The sequence below is a fragment of the Hyla sarda genome, chromosome 1 (assembly GCF_029499605.1).
Source record: "Hyla sarda isolate aHylSar1 chromosome 1, aHylSar1.hap1, whole genome shotgun sequence".
Taxonomy (NCBI): Eukaryota; Metazoa; Chordata; class Amphibia; order Anura; family Hylidae; genus Hyla; species Hyla sarda.
In genome coordinates, this window is record NC_079189.1 from 583,012,331 (window position 1) to 583,028,378 (window position 16,048).

Here is a 16,048-nt window from a genome sequence, read left to right on the forward strand (position 1 = left end):
ATTAGTGTGTGGTAGGAGGGGGCATGTCCCTCCTTGTTGGTGTGTCTGCTCATGCAGTCTTGTCCGTAAGTTATCTCTTGTCCATGACTCATGGACATGCCTGATGCTGTTGCAGGACTGGTTAGTGTCCCAGTAGGTATGGGGACCCCTAGTGGTGGGATTTTCAGGAGCTGTTTTTTTTATTAAATATTTAAAAAAATAAATTAAACAACCCTATTATAAAAGATCTTTAATTTTCATCAGTAACAACATATAAAAAGTTTTTGGATCTGACAATGCCAATTTAAAGCTACACCAGTGGGTTGGGTTTTTTGGAAGTGAAAAGTGGCTCCAGCCTATTTACACTAAAATAGAGTGGGTCACAGATTTTCTATTTTTGTTCTTATTGCAAATTATCTTCCTGTCACTACATGTAGAAACCCAGGGGGCGTAGCCTGCAATGCATTAACCCGGCCACACATTCTTTGAGCTAATTTCCTGACTGCTCTGATATTGGGATTTTAAAGCCTACCATGAGTGATAAATGCATGAAAAGCAAAAGCAGAAGATCCTGGGATCCCGCAATCTCCCTGCAGCATCCGCATTCTATGCAGGGCTGCGTCTCCAGGCTCGGAAACCTCCATGACTGGAGACATGATATCACGCCACGCCTCCTCATGACGTCACGCCACACCCCTTCCATTCATTTCTATGGAAGGGGGCATGAAGTCCCATAGAATGAAGGTGCTGCAGGAAGATTGGGGGGGCTCCCAGCGGCGGGCCTCCCTTGATCAGGCATCTTATCCCCTATCCTTTAGATCGGGATAAGAGGTTTTTGCCCGGAATACCCCTTTAAGGTCAGTAGAGATAAGAAAGGAACAAGTGGCTTCCTGCAACTGCCTATAATACATGACTTCCACACCCTGAACCTTACTGCTCTACACCCTGCTATAGAGTATTGTAACAAACAAAACTGTGAGTAAGCAAAGTCTTCTAAACTGTATTCTAGCATGGGGAGCCAACCCATGAGGAATCCTTTTCAGCAGATTATATTATATATGTTACATTTGTGGTGTCCCGGTACCGGATTGCATCCGTTACCTTGTGGTGAGGTCCCCAAAGTCAGAGTCCCTAGTTACCGGTGGGGTCCTCATCTATAGTTTGCCCCTAGTCACCTCTTTAATAGTTAAAATTATTCAAATTCAATGTGTAAATATGTATATAAAGTGTACTTACCTTGTTGTAGTGTCGCAGGACCTTCGGGTCACGTGATGCGTTCCAAAACTCTATGGTTTATGGTTCAAGGACCTTTGGAGGAAGTCAGGTGATCTCCCACCATGCATTGTAACGGAGAGTGACAACTGACTCGGACCAATCCAAAACGGCCCTGCCCATATAAGGGAGCGGCGGCCATTAATCGCTCTCTTGTTCCTGCGCTGCCAAGCAAGCAGCATCTCTTTCCTCATGGGCTGCTGATAGAGGAGGATCTGCGCAGCTGTCTTCAGCAGTGACTAGGCCCAAGCCTTGCGGCGACGGCCATCTTACAAAACTGGGAGTTACCTCAATCCCTGTTAAGTTTGCAAGATCACCAGACCTAAACAGACCCCTAAATCCGGACGGATCTCTGCATTACTCCTAATTCTAATAATTCTTTGGAGAAATCTAATGGTCCGCGGCTTCTGTCAATCACTGCCGTTCGACATAGATACTGTATTGCTAAGACTGTTTCTGTTAATTGGATGTACCGCAAGTACCTCAGTAAAGTTTATACAAGTTCAAGTTCATCTCTATTGTGGACCTCCATTTATTTAAGTACGCACCTATCATTTCTGGGAAGGGTGGCGATAGGCCGAAGATTTACCTCAGCGTATTAACGCCCACCCTGGCGTCACGAGTGACAGTGGTCAAGTTAACCCCTCATATACCGAAGCAACACCCCAACTACACTTACACCCCCAAGGCCCTACCACACAGTTAAAACTAGTTTTGACTGAATGCCTTTGTGAAAACTAGAATTAACTGCTTTTCCCCAGTGAAAACTAGTTTTGACTAAACACCTTTGTGAAAATTTGAAGTCACTGCTTTTTTTTTTTCAGTTTAAACCAGTTTTTACTGATGACCTTTGTTGAAACATCAGTTTTTACTGAATGCCTTCATAAAAACTAGAATATTTATTGAAAGCCTTTGTACAAACTAGAATATTTACTGAACACCTTTGTACACTCTAGAATTTACTGCTAATCAAAAACCGAATGTCAGTTAAAACTGGTTTAAAGTAGAGAAAAATAGTTTTAATGAAGAAAGTGAGGCATTTGATGATGTGAAGGTATTAGATGACTCAGAGGAAGTATTAGCTGGCATCTATTGTTGAATTTGTTTTTATGCCTTTATGACCCTGCTAGTTTTGGTCTTTATGACCCAGCCCATTTTTTTCAAATCTGACATGTGTCTCTTTATGTGGTAATAACTGTGGAATGCTTTTACTGAACAAAGCAATTCTGAGGTTGTTTTTTTGTGTGACATATTGTACTTTTTAATAGTAGAAATTTTTGTTGATACATGTAGCGGTTTTCGCATTTATCTAGATTTCAATATTTGTAAGAGAAATAGTCATGCTAAATAAATCTATTTATTTGAGATGTCCTAATACCATTACAAGTAAAGATACTTTTTTTTATACCAATTTCCTATACCAATTACCAATACGATTTTTAAATGTCATGCAACAGTTTTTTTTTTTTTTGGTGGACCTTCCCTGGGTAGGGCTGCGCAGAAGGTCCCGATGACCCTTCCAGGGGTCTCTGTAACTCTGCCCCAGGCCTGGGTCTACCTACAGGGTAAAGCAGTGGGGAAGGGGTAGGATAGATTGATAGCATGCAATAGTCCAAAGTCAGCACTCATAATAGACCCACTTCCAGAGAGGGGGACTAGGAAACCCCAGTGCCTGGGCAAGAGTGCACCCTTTCTGGGTACACTTGTCTAGGAGGTCCCACTTGGGACCTCCAGAGGGACTTGTAAAAATCCCAGAGGCCTGGTTCTCTGCAGGGGACAAGGCAGCCCATGTACCCGAGTGCACCTTTCCTGGGTAGGCCTGTGCAGAAGGTCCCTGGAGAGACCTCCAGAGGGACTTTTAAAAATGCGAGAGGATTGGTTCTCTGCAGGGGACAAGGCAGCCCATGTACCCGAGCCAGAGTGCACCTTTCCTGGGTAGGCCTTTCTAGAAGGTCCCCAGTGAGACCTCCAGAGGGACTTGTAAAAATCAAGGAGGCCTGGTTCTCTGCTGGGGGACTAGGTAGCCCAAATAACCAGGTCTGGGTCCACCTTTCCTGGGCACACTTGTGTGGAAGAGGTAGGTAAGATGGAAGACATCCAGTACCCCCAAAGTCGCCATGCTTTGATTGGTCCCCCTCAGATAGGGGGGACTAGGTGACCCACCCGACCCGTCTTGAAACACAGAGCCAGATGTCTAATGTGTGTGTGAGTGGGAGGGCCTGACATGAAACCCTGTGGGGCAATGAAGGTGGGATCCAATTTCCGTGGTCTAGGCGGCAGGCGTACCACCGGCCCGTCTCACCAGCCCCGTAAGGGAGGTTGAGCATGCATGCGTGCAATAGGACCCGAAAGATGGTGAACTTTGTCTGGGCAGGGTGAAGCCAGTGGTCCTGATGTGAAAAGTGGTCAACTTGCACGAGCGTGCTTAGTGGAGGGGTAGGCGTGTATGCAGAGGCAGCATAGTCGACCCACCATGAGTCAGGGGTCATCGCTCAACCAATAAGCATCATTCTCAAGCGCCACGTGTAAACTAGATGAACTTTGACCTCTGTGGAAGTGACACGTGTAAGCTAGATAGCTTTGACTTTGTGGAAACAGTTTGAGTCATTTTATTAAAACTAGTCTTCTTTACTTTAACCCCTTGGGGATGGAGGGTTTTTCCATTTTTGGACTTTCGTTTTTTCCTCCTTACCTTTTAAAAATCATAACCCTTTCAAATTTGCAACTAAAAATACATATGATGGCTTTTTTTTTGCGCCACCAATTCTACTTTGTAATGACATCAATCATTTTACCCAAAAATCTCAGGCGAAATGGAAAAAAAATCATTGTGCGCCAAAATTTAAGAAATAACACCATTTAAAAATTTTTGGAGTCTTCCGTTTCTACGCAGTTAATTTTTCGATAAAAATCACACCTTATCTTTTTTCCATAGTTCCGTACAATTAAAATGATCCCCTACTTATATAGGTTTGATTTTGTCGTACTTCTGGAAAAAATTATAACTACATGCAGAAAAATGTATACGTTTAAAATTGTCATCTTCTGACCCCTATAACTTTTTTTTTTTTTTCCGCCTATGGGGAAGTATGAGGGCTCATTTTTTGTGCCGTGAACTGAAGTTTTCAGCGGTACTATTTTTGTATTGATTGGACTTTTTGATCACTTTTTAATGATAAAAAAAGTGACCAAAAATACGCTATTTTGGACCTTGGATTTTTTTGCGCATAAGCTATTGACCGTGCGGTTTAATCAATGATATATTTTTATGACTTGGACATTTCCACACGTGGTGATACCACATATGTTTATGTTTATTTTTATTTACACAGTTTTTTTTTTAAATGGGAAAAGGGGGTGATTCAAACTTTTATCAGGGAAGGGTTTAAATAATCTTTATTAACTTATTTTTTTTTTTCATTTTTTATTTTTTTTGCAATGTTATAGCCCCCATAGGGGGCTATAACACTGCACACACTGATCTTTTACATTGTTCTTTATTATCCCATAGGATAACATAGATTCATGATTCTGCTGCTTGACTGCTCATGCCTGGATCTCAGGCACTAAGCAGTCATTCGGCGATCGGACACCAGGAGGCAGGTAGGGACCCTCCTCGTGTCCTACAGCTGTTGGGGACACCGCGATTTCCTGAGCTAACCGGCAGCAGTTTAGTTTCACTTTAGACACGGCAATCAACTTTGAATGCCGCGTCTAAAGACTTAATAGCAGGCTCCGCATTATAGAAAGGGAGTGGGCGAAGGGCATATTGGTACGCCCTTCGTCCCCAACAGGTCAAACCAGTTATAACTGACACTTGGTTTTTGATTAGCAGTAAATTCTAGTTTGTACGAAGGCATTCAGGAAAAAACTGGTGTTTCAACAAAAGTGTTCAGTAAAAACTAGTTTTCACTGGGGAAAAGCAGTCAATTCTAGTTTTCCCAAATGCATTCAGTCAAAACTAGTTTTTACTAGGAAAAACGAGTTTTAACTAAAAACTAGTTTTAACTGTAAAATATATATGAACTGTGGCCCAGATTTATCAAAATTTGTAGAGCTTTGGCGCAACTTTGGCGCAACTTTGGTGCAAATCTGCTTATTTGCTTACTTTTCACTTTCCAGTACACCCTGATTTATCCACTGCGACTGTCGCAGATCTAGGCGCATCTGATTAAAAAGCTCCAGGAATCTACACCAGCTTGAACCTTGCTTATGTTTTTGCCTTTCTGACTACCTGATCAAGGATCACACTGATTTAAATCCCCCCCCCTTGTCTCCCACCCGCCAGCGCCGCACATCTCCCATCTGTCTGCTACCTGTTGCAAGACTACAACTCCCAGCATGCCCTTACAGTGATGGCATGATGGGAGTTGTAGTCTTGTAGCAGGTAGCGGGCGGGAGATGTGCGGCACGGGCAGGTAGGAGACAAGGGGGGGATATAAATCAGTGCCCCCATCATTAAGTGAGGGTAGCGGGGATAGAATCAGATGGAGCCCGAGTGGCTGCAGAGTGATGCCAGTCCTGGCTTCCTTAACCTACCTCGGCGTCGCTGAGTTTTTGGAGTCCCTAATGTAATTTCCAATTCCCGCTGGGTCCCGTGATGGGCCGGGACCGAGCAGTCAATCACTGGACCCAGCGGGAAATTTGATCTTACAGTAGGGACTAAAACTCAGCGGCTTTGTCATCTGTTAAAAGGAGCCCTGGCTGGCATCACTCTGCAGCCACCCGGGACTCCTGCAGACAGGCTGGGAGATGTGCAGGAGCCGTGCTTGCCATCCCTCAGCACTGCAGAACACGTTGAGGGATGGCAGGGAGGATGGCTCCTGCACATGTCCCGGCCCGGCTGCGGGAGTCAGCCTGGGCTCCCTTTGCTACGGCTCGGCAGAGTTTACTGTCATTTCAAATATGAAATCACAGTGATTTTCTGATCACCCCCGGCCAGGGAGCGGAGCGCATTACCGCCCGGTTCCCTGGCTTACAGAACTACAACTCCCAGCGTGTCCTTACAGTAAGGACTTGCTGGGAGTTGTAGTTGTGCGTCGTGGGGCGGGTGACAAGCTTTTCACTTGCCCTCTGCTGCACAACTACAACTCCCAGCATGCCCTTACTGTAAGGGAATGTTGGGAGTTGTAGTTGTGGGGCGGGTGACAAGCTTGTCACCTGCCCAATGCCGCAGTTACAACTCCCAGTGAGTCCTTACTGTAAGGTCATGCTGGGAGTTGTAGTCATTCAGCGGGGGGGGTAAGTGACAAGCTTGTCATTTGCCCGCACATCTCCCACACCACATGACTACAACTACAAGCATGTCCTTACTGTAAGGGCATGCTGGGAGTTGTAGTCATGCAGCAAGGGAGATGAGCGGGAGGGTGACAATAAATGTATTAACCTATTTTTCATTTTATTTTTTTTTTCATTTTAGATCCCTGTATCCTGTGGACTACTAGATTTGGTGGACTGTGTCGATGATCAGCGATTTTATTCTTTCTGTTTAATGTTAATAAAATGGTTAACACGGGCTTGTGGGGGAGGGTTTTTTTTAATAATTTTTTTTTAAACGTGTTGTGTTTTTTGATTTTTTATTTATTTGACAGGCTTAGTAGTGGAAGCTGTCTTATAGACGGAATCCATTACTAAGCCGGGGCTTAGCGTTAGCACCAAAAACAGCTAGTGCTAACCCCCAATTATTACCCTGGTACCCACCGCCACAGGGATGCCGGGAAGAGCCAGTACCAACAGGCCCGGAGCGTCAAAAATGGCACTCCTAGGCCTAGGCGGTAACAGTCTGGCATCATTTAGGCTGGGGAGGGCCAGTAACAATGGTCCTCTCCCACCCTGGTAATGTCAGGCTGTTGCTGCTTGGTTGGTATTTGGCTGAAAATAAAAATAGGGGGAACCCTATGCGTTTGTTTTTTTATATTTAATTATTTATGCACAAAAAAAAGCATAAGGTTCCCCCTATATCCTGTAATCTGTATGCCATATAAGACTATATTTGCTAGTACAGAGAGATCATTGCCCAAGTACACCACTGTGTCTTACTACAATAATTTGCACCATCATCATGGCCATTCCACATCTTCACCCAGTCACTACAACCATAGGAGTGCCTTGGGGTCATAGACTAGCCTACACATGCAGACCCACATTCACAAAGGATGTTGAAGCCACAAGAAAGGTAGCCAGGGTTCAGCCATTACTCTATAACTACTCTAATATCATCAATTCTGTCCGGAGAACTATTCCTTCCTGCTGGCCCTACATTACATCAGGGGATTTTCTAATGTGCATTGCTAGAGTTACCTTTAACATTTACATACTCATATGTAATCCTCTTTTTTACCTGTAATAAAAGATACTATCTCGAATTATTCTCATTCAATGTTCAAGCCAAGTTACAATAAGGCTAGGACTCCACTGAGATTTTTGCCCTGCCATTTTTGTGGTAAAAAAAATGCCAGAAAAAATGGCAGAAAAACTGCCACAGTTTTTCCCTACGTTTTTGCATTTTTCTGGCGTTTTTTCTTGTGTTTTTACCTTTGTGTGGAATTTGCCGTTTTTGGCCCCTTTGGCATTTTTTTTTTACAAAATAGTTGGGTACCAAAAAAAAAAAAAAAAAAAAAAGGATGCAGTAGGGATGTAAAAATATATTTAACTAAATGTTTATTTTTTATAACAACATTTTTATAATTTTTTTTACAAATTGTGTGTGTTTAACTTTTTTTTTAACTACTACTCCCAGCATGGAACACACTGTTCCATGATGGGAGTAGTACTACCTGTACTATAGATATATCTCCCCGGGTGTCAGTCTGACACCCGATGCGATTGTTCATAATATAGCAGAGATGTGGCTCTATACAGCGCTCACATCTCTGCTCTATTCACATCATTGGCCATTCATATTTTCCGCCCAGACCTGTGATTGGCCGGATGGTTGCAGCCAATCACAGCTCTGAGGAAAAGATGAATGAATGAGTGACCGGCCCGGAGTATAGTGCAGAGCAGGGATGCGAGCACTGTATACAGCCACTCCATCTCTGTATATAGACAGGACGATCACAGCGGGTGTCAGTAATGACCCCCGCTGTGATGTGTCCTTAAGCAGGTACTCCTACTCCCAACATGGAGTACACTCTGCTCCATGCTGGGAGCTGTAGTTCCTGCATTAATAGACAGATCGCAGCAAGTGTAACTTCTGACAACCGCTGCGATCTGTCTATTAATGCAGGTACTACAGCTCCCAGCATGGAGCAGTGTGTACTCCATGTTGGGAGTAGTAGTACTTGTAGTTAAGGAAAGATCACTGCGGGTATCACTCCTGACACCCGCTATGATGTTCCTGTATAATGTATAGATGCCGCAGCCGCTCTCCTATGGTCCCCTGCACGGCCGTATATATACACATATTCCTATTTCTCACAGAGAGCTGTGATTGGCCGGAACCATCTGGCCAATCACAGCTCTGCGGGAAATATGAATATGTGTTTATATACGTCAGTGCAGGGGACCAGAGAAGAGCGGCCGCCGCATCTATACACTATACAAGAGGATCGCAAGGGACCCCGGCGATCTGTCAATTAGTACAGGTAACTGCTACTCCCATCATGGAACAGTGTGTTCCATGCTGGGAGTAGTAGTACTACCTAAAAAAATAAATAAATAAATAAAAAATGAAAAACGCACACACACACTACATTTTTATTATTGTCGGCTACATTTTTAGTGCTTTACCCGCTCACATAAATTGATCCCTGTTTAAAAATTAATAAACATTTCATAATAAAAATGATACATTTCATTAGATACAATTTTTTCCATCACTACTGTATCTTTTCTAAAAAAAAAATTTTTATGGTACCCTACGAAATTTTAATAAAAAAGGTATCTCCATAATTTTTTAAGATCGCTAAAGTCCAAAAAAGAATAAAAACCACCTGCAAAAACGCAAAATTTAAAACCAACATGGCGTTTTTCTTGGCGTTTTTGCTCTCCCATAGACTTCTATGGGAGGAAAATGCCACGATTTCAGGGCAAAAAACGCCAAACTAGGTTATGAAAATCCAGCCTCTGAGCCCGAAATTGCTGAAAAACGCCAAAAGGATTAAAAAAACGCCAAACTGAAAAACGCCAAATGAATCTGGCATTTTGCAGTTTACTATTGACTTGCAGCTAACATCTGGCCGCGGCGTTTTTTCACAGAAAAAACGCCGTGCAGGAAAATTGGCGTTTTTAATGGCGTTTTTGCAAAGAAAAAACTCAGTGGAGTTCCAGCCTAACAATTTCTTGCTCTGGAGGACCAAACACATTCATGCATTGCACATAAGACAGACCATTGATTTCAATGAGAATGGTGTAATGCCTAATTTCTCCTGCAGTGGCGCTGGAGGAAAATAAACAGTTTTTTTTAGGCTTCTCAATATAATACAGTTCAGTGTTAACAGGGATGTTGCAAGGATTTTTGCAACCCCTTGGCAAAAGCTAATTTTGCAGCCCCTTGACTTGACCCACTGACCCGCCCTTTGACACGCCCTGCCTGACTACTGGGGTGGATATATCAAGGAAAAGGTGACCTTAGCGCAGGCGCTCAAATGTCCAGAGGGATCTCACAGCCAAGTCATGGAAGTTAATTAAAGAAGTATTCTGGGCAAAAACATCTTATCCCCTATCGAAAGGATAGGGGATAAGATGTCTGATCGCGTGGGGCCCGCCTCTAGGACCTCCCGCGATCTCCCTGCAACAGCCCGCATTCTATGAGTAGCTACGTCTGAAGTTTCGGAAACCGCCGGGCTTCCGAGACGGGGACATGACGTCACGCCACGCCCCCTTCATTCATGTCTATGGGAGGGGGCGTTGCCCCGTCTCTGTTTCCAAAACTGCAGACGCAGCTACGCATAGAATGCGGGCTGCTGCAGGGAGATCGCGGGGGGTCCCAGCGGCGGGCCCCCCGCGATCAGACATCTTATCCCCTATTCTTTCGATAGGGAATAAGATGTTTTTACCCCTTTAAGTTCAAGCTTTATTATTTCATATCAGCAAATGAAATAATAAAGCTTGAACTTAATTGACTTCCATGACTTGGCTGTGAGATCGCTCTGGATTTCCTTGCTATATCCAGTCTACATACAGGATTTCCCTCTGTATTCATCCTGAGACCTGTGGGCTTGCACAGAATCCTCCTCTCACCTCAGATTGAGGTTACATGCATATTTAATATACACTCCAGGTGAGCGGCCATCCATTAGACCCCTTACCCACCCCCACTGTTTGTGGGGAACTTTCTGTTTCCCAGGGTAATGCACTAGGTTCCTCTTTTGGGCCTCCACTTTTTTCTTTTTTTCACAGTTACTACTGGGGTGACACACTGTAACAAGCCCCCTCCATGTAATTAGTTTACTACTGGGGTGTCAGGAACCAGGCTAGTAGCGGGTAGTGGATCCTCTGTGTTAGTGAGGCGATGACGTGGGTCGTACCAGGGGACCGGTTCTAAGAAGTTACAGGTTTTCCCCAGAGCCCGCCGCAAGGCGGGATGGACTTGCTGCGGCGGTAACTCCCAGGTCGTATCCCCCGATAGCGACTCGACCCCACTAACAGCTGAGATAGGCGTGGTACACAAGGACAAGGCGAAAGCAAGGTCAGACCTAGCAAGAGGTCAAGGCAGGCGCCAAAGGTTCGTAGTCAGGGGCGACGGCAAGGGTCTGGATACACAGGCTTGGGATACACACAGAACGCTTTCACAGGGCACTAAGGCAATAAGATCCGGCAAGGACAGGAAGGGGAAGTGTGTATTTATGTGGAGGGAGGTGATTTAGACTGATTGGACCAGGCACCAATTAGTGGTGCACTGGCCCTTTAAATCTTAGAAAGTTGGCGCGCGCGCGCCCTAAGGAGCGGGGCCGTGCGCACCGGGAGGAAGGAGCAGCGGGAGGCTGGTAAGTGACTTGGGATGCGGTCCGTGAGCGGGAAAGTCCCGCCACACGGATCGCATCCCCTCCGCTGACTGAGGAACAGCGCTCACAGTCAGGAGCAGTGACCGGAGTGCTGTCAGAGAGAGGACGCCGCGAGCGCTCCGGGGAAGCAGAGGGACCCGGAGCGATCGGCGTTACACGAGGTGACACACCTCCTCCTCATGCTGCTGGCTGAGTGAGTGGTTCGGATGCTGGTTGTCTAACTTTCTTGCAGAAGGCAGAGCGGTACCCCCCATCAAGAGGGTGCTCTAGGAAGCTGCTTATTTTGTCTATAGGCAGCGCCGGCCCTGAGTGCCAAGGTCCCCAGTAGCAGGACAACTAATGATCAGCTTATAACTGGGGGACTGTTCGAAAAGAGGGAGAGAACCCCTTTAAGATGCAAGACTATCAATCTATACATCAACTTCCAATTGCTATGTAAGGGTAGAGGCACATGTAGCGCATCCACAGCATATTTGACACTGCGGGTGTGCCGATACCAGTCACAAGAGCGAGCTCCCTGCTGCAGCTGGGTGGCTCTGTGTGTCCGCTCGCTAGCGGACTCACAGAGCTACCCAACCGCACCAGGGAGCTAGCTCTCGTGACTTCCATCTGCGCATCCGCAGCGGGAAATATACCGTTACCCAAAAGGACCTGCACCTAACCAAAACAAAATATATCTGTTCTGTTCCGATGCTTCTGTATACATTTTTTAGATACTTGTAAATATTTGCTTTCCTTTGCTCGCTCATGTGAAAAGATTGCTGTCTGAAAAGCTTTTTAGGCAAATTATGCAAAGTAACAAAAAGTTTAAAAAGTTACACAAAGTTCACATCCTGCAGTAATTAGCCAATGTTGTCTGACATTATTTGTTACAAAAACTTCATAAATAGAACATAGACAAGAGCATACTTGGCACTGAAGCATTAGCCTTTAACTTGGGACCTGGAGTTGTGATGTGAAGCGTCCTGGCAGAGTACAAATGATGAAGGGAACTGCTTTAGTCGGATGATGATGATGATGCAGGCTGACTGTAAACAGCATCGGTGGAAGGAGAACTTTTAACTGGATTAAAAGTCTTACAGCCATGTACACTTTATTTTGGGAGATACAGTATGGCTCCTCTTGCTTCTTTCAGAGCAAGACACAGTGTGTAGCCTGGCAAAGAGTTATATAGTCCACTGTAGTGTCATTCTGAAACTAAGCAGTGAACAGGGTTGTTTGCCCTTAAAGGAAACCTGTCATAAGATTTTGCCATATCAGCATTATTGTTAATTTAAAGGGGTAATCCACCATAAAGTGACTTTAATACTTACCTGCCAGAGAGTAATGTACATGCTTAGGAAGGATGTGTGCTCGTCTTGGAGCTAAATGGCTGTGTTGTGAGTCCACCATAATGCTGCTGATTTCTTTTTGTAAACTGGAAATTTCCTGTTGGAGTTCCTTCCCTCCAACTAGTCCAAGAATCCCTTGTTGGTATGTGTAAGGTTACTTTTAACCTTCCCACACATCAGCCACCTGCACCGGCCACAAGCACCGGCCATGAGCGGAGTGTCCCTGTGTCCCCAACCGCCGGCGGGGCCGGAATTCGCATCGCGGGACGCACCCGCATGCGAATCCTGGCCCGTCTCTCACCACACTCCGCTCCTGCAGCTCCTTTGTCTCTCAGCTCCAGCGCACGCGTTTCTGTCCCTTAGGGCGCGAGTGCGTCGGAGCTCTGAAATTTTAAGGGCCAGTACGCCCATAATTAGTGAATACACCTGACAGCACATTATAATTTGTTGGCACATCCCACACTTCCCTGCCAGATCTTCAGTGCCTATTGCCTGAGAGCAAGCGTTCCTATTGCCTGTTGCCATACCCGTGTATCCAGACCTTCCTGCTACGTTTTTTGACTATGTACCTTTGCCGCCTGCCTTGACCTACTGCTACGTTGACTACGCTACTGCCTCTTCCCTCGGTACTTCGCCTTCCCCAGTTACCTGTGTGGTTGAGCCGTGTTGGGGGTAGCTGGGTGTTGCCTGCCACAGCAAGCCCATCCTGCCTTGCGGCGGGCTCTGGTGAAGACTAGCGGCACCTTAGACTCTGCTCCCCGATGCGGTCCGAGTCATCAGCCACACAGGTAGAGGATTCATATCCAGCTCCGTTACAGTAAGATCCGGCCATGGATCCCAGTGGAGTTCCTCTGCCTGACAACATGGATCTTGCTTCTATCGTGGCGCTTCAGTCACAGCATTTGGCCCAACAGGCACAGCAGCTATCTGCCATGATGCAGCAGTTGCTATCTGCTCAGCAGCAACCGCCACAGCCACAACCTCCTCCAGCTCCAGTACAGCTTCCAGCTGCAGCAGTATCCTCTGGAACCAAATTCCGTTTGTCGCTTCAAGAAAAGTTTGAGGGGGATCCTAAGTCCTGTCGTGGTTTGTGACGCAGTGCTCCATGCACATTGAACTCATGGCGGACCAGTTCTCCATGGAACGAGCAAAGGTGGCCTTCGTCATCTGTCTCTTATCTAGAAGGGCGTTGGCCTGGGCAACTCCGCTGTGGGATCACAGTGATGCCATCACTACCAATCTCCAGGTGTTCCTGACGGAATTTCGCAGTGTCTTTGAAGAACCTGCCCGATCTTCCTCCGCACGGCTTTGCTGAGTCTTTCTCAGGGCAACTCCACTGTGGGCGAGTACGCCATCTGTTTCTGGACCCTAGCGTCAGAGTTGTCTTGGAATAATGAAGCTCTTTGCGCTACTTTCAAGAGAGGATTATCAAGTCAAATTAAGGATGTCCTCGCTACCCGGGAATTTGCCATCTAACTTGAATGAACTTATACAATTGGCATCCCGGATTGATATCCGTTTCTCTGAGCGACGAGAGGAATTACGTCAAGAAAGGGAATATGCACGACCTCAGCGCTTTCCTCATCTGGCACCAGACTTCCAGCAACCACTGCAACCTTCTATGTTGCCACCCGCAGTGGAGGCTATGCAAGTGGATCGGTCTCGCCTGACCCTACAGGAAAGAACTCGCCGACGAACCGAAAATCTATGCCTATACTGCGCCAGTGCAGACCACTTCCTTAAAGATTTTCCTCTGCGTCCACAGCCACAGGGAAATGCTCGCACCTAGGGTTCGTGGGAGAGGCCTCCCTAGGTGTGAATTCCACCTCTCCAAGCTTTAATTTGACGGTCCAGCTTTTTCTTCCCTCTAAAGAGATCATCTCTGTTCTGGCTTTCCTGGACTTTGGCTCAGCGGGCAACTTTATTGATGCCTCCCTAGTGCATTGGTATCATCTGCCAGTGTCTCGCCTCTTAAAACCACTGTACATCTCTACGGTCAATGGAGAAAGACTGGACTGTACCGTGCTATATTGCTGTCGATGCAGATCGGGTTCCTGCTAGACTTGTGCACTAGAAAAATTTTCGTTTAATTTCGTTTCGTTTTTTCGTTTTGGAAAAAAATTTCGGTTCGGCAATATTTTCGGTTTAGATTTTTCGGATACATTCGGTATTCGGGTATTCGGGTTGATTTTTTTTGGATACATTCGGTATTCTTTTTTTTTTGGGGTCTTTAGCGATCCTAAAAAATTATGGCCATACCTTTTTTATTAAAATTTCGTAGGTTACCATAAAAAAAATCATAATAAAAAAGATACAGTAGTGATGGAAAAAATTGTATCTAACGAAATGTATCTTTTTTATTATGAAATGTTTATTCATTTTTAAACAGGGATCAATTTATGTGAGCGGGTAAAGCACTAAAAATGTAGCCGACAATAGTAAAAATGTAGTGTGTGCGTGTTTTTCACTTTTTTATAAAACATTTTTTAGGTAGTACTACTACTCTCAGCATGGAACACACTGTTCCATGATGGGAGTAGTAGTTACCTGTACTAATTGACAGATTGCCGGGGTCCCTTGCGATCCTCTTGTATAATGTATAGATGCGGCGGCCGCTCTTCTATGGTCCCCTGCACTCACGTATATATACACATATTCATATTTCCCGCAGAGCTGTGATTGGCCAGATGGTTCCAGCCAATCACAGCTCTCTGTGAGAAATAGGAATATGTGTATATATACGGCCGTGCAGGGGACCATAGGAGAGCGGCGGCCGCATCCATACATTATACAGGAGCATCACAGCGGGTGTCAGGAGTGATACCCGCAGTGATCTTTCCTTTACTACAAGTACTACCACTCCCAACATGGAGTACACTCTGCTCCATGCTGGGAGCTGTAGTACCTGCATTAATAGACAGATCGCAGTGGTTGTCAGAAGTTACACTTGCTGCGATATGTCTATTAATGCAGGTACTACAGCTCCCAGCATGGAGCAGAGTGTACTCCATGTTGGGAGTGGTAGTACTTGTAGTAAGGAACAGATCCCAGGGATGTCACTTCTCCTGACACCCGCTGCGATCCTCCTGAAGTGAATGTCGGGATCAGCTGTTCTCAGGGCTACAGAGCCGGGAGAACAGCTGACCCTGAGCCATAGGTATACATCGTATATCTACTGCCCAGCAAGAACTTACAGTGAGCCTGCAATGTGTATACAGTATACACATTGCTGGCTCACTTATCCCCTTGCTAAGCTGTGCGCTATGCACAAGCCCAGCAAGGGAAGAGTTAACTTACACTGCTGGACAGTGTAGGTTAACCCTTTGGGCGGTATACACTATATACAGCTATCTATAGATAGCTGTATACAGTGTATACAGAAGACGAAGTCCAGCTTACTTCCCTCGAGTCCCGAGCCGATCCGTGTAGTGATGACGTCATTAGGGGCGGAGCTACAGAAGGGAAAAAGGCTAGTTTATCTGAAGCTCTGTTCACATTGTACGTTTTGTATAATGTGAA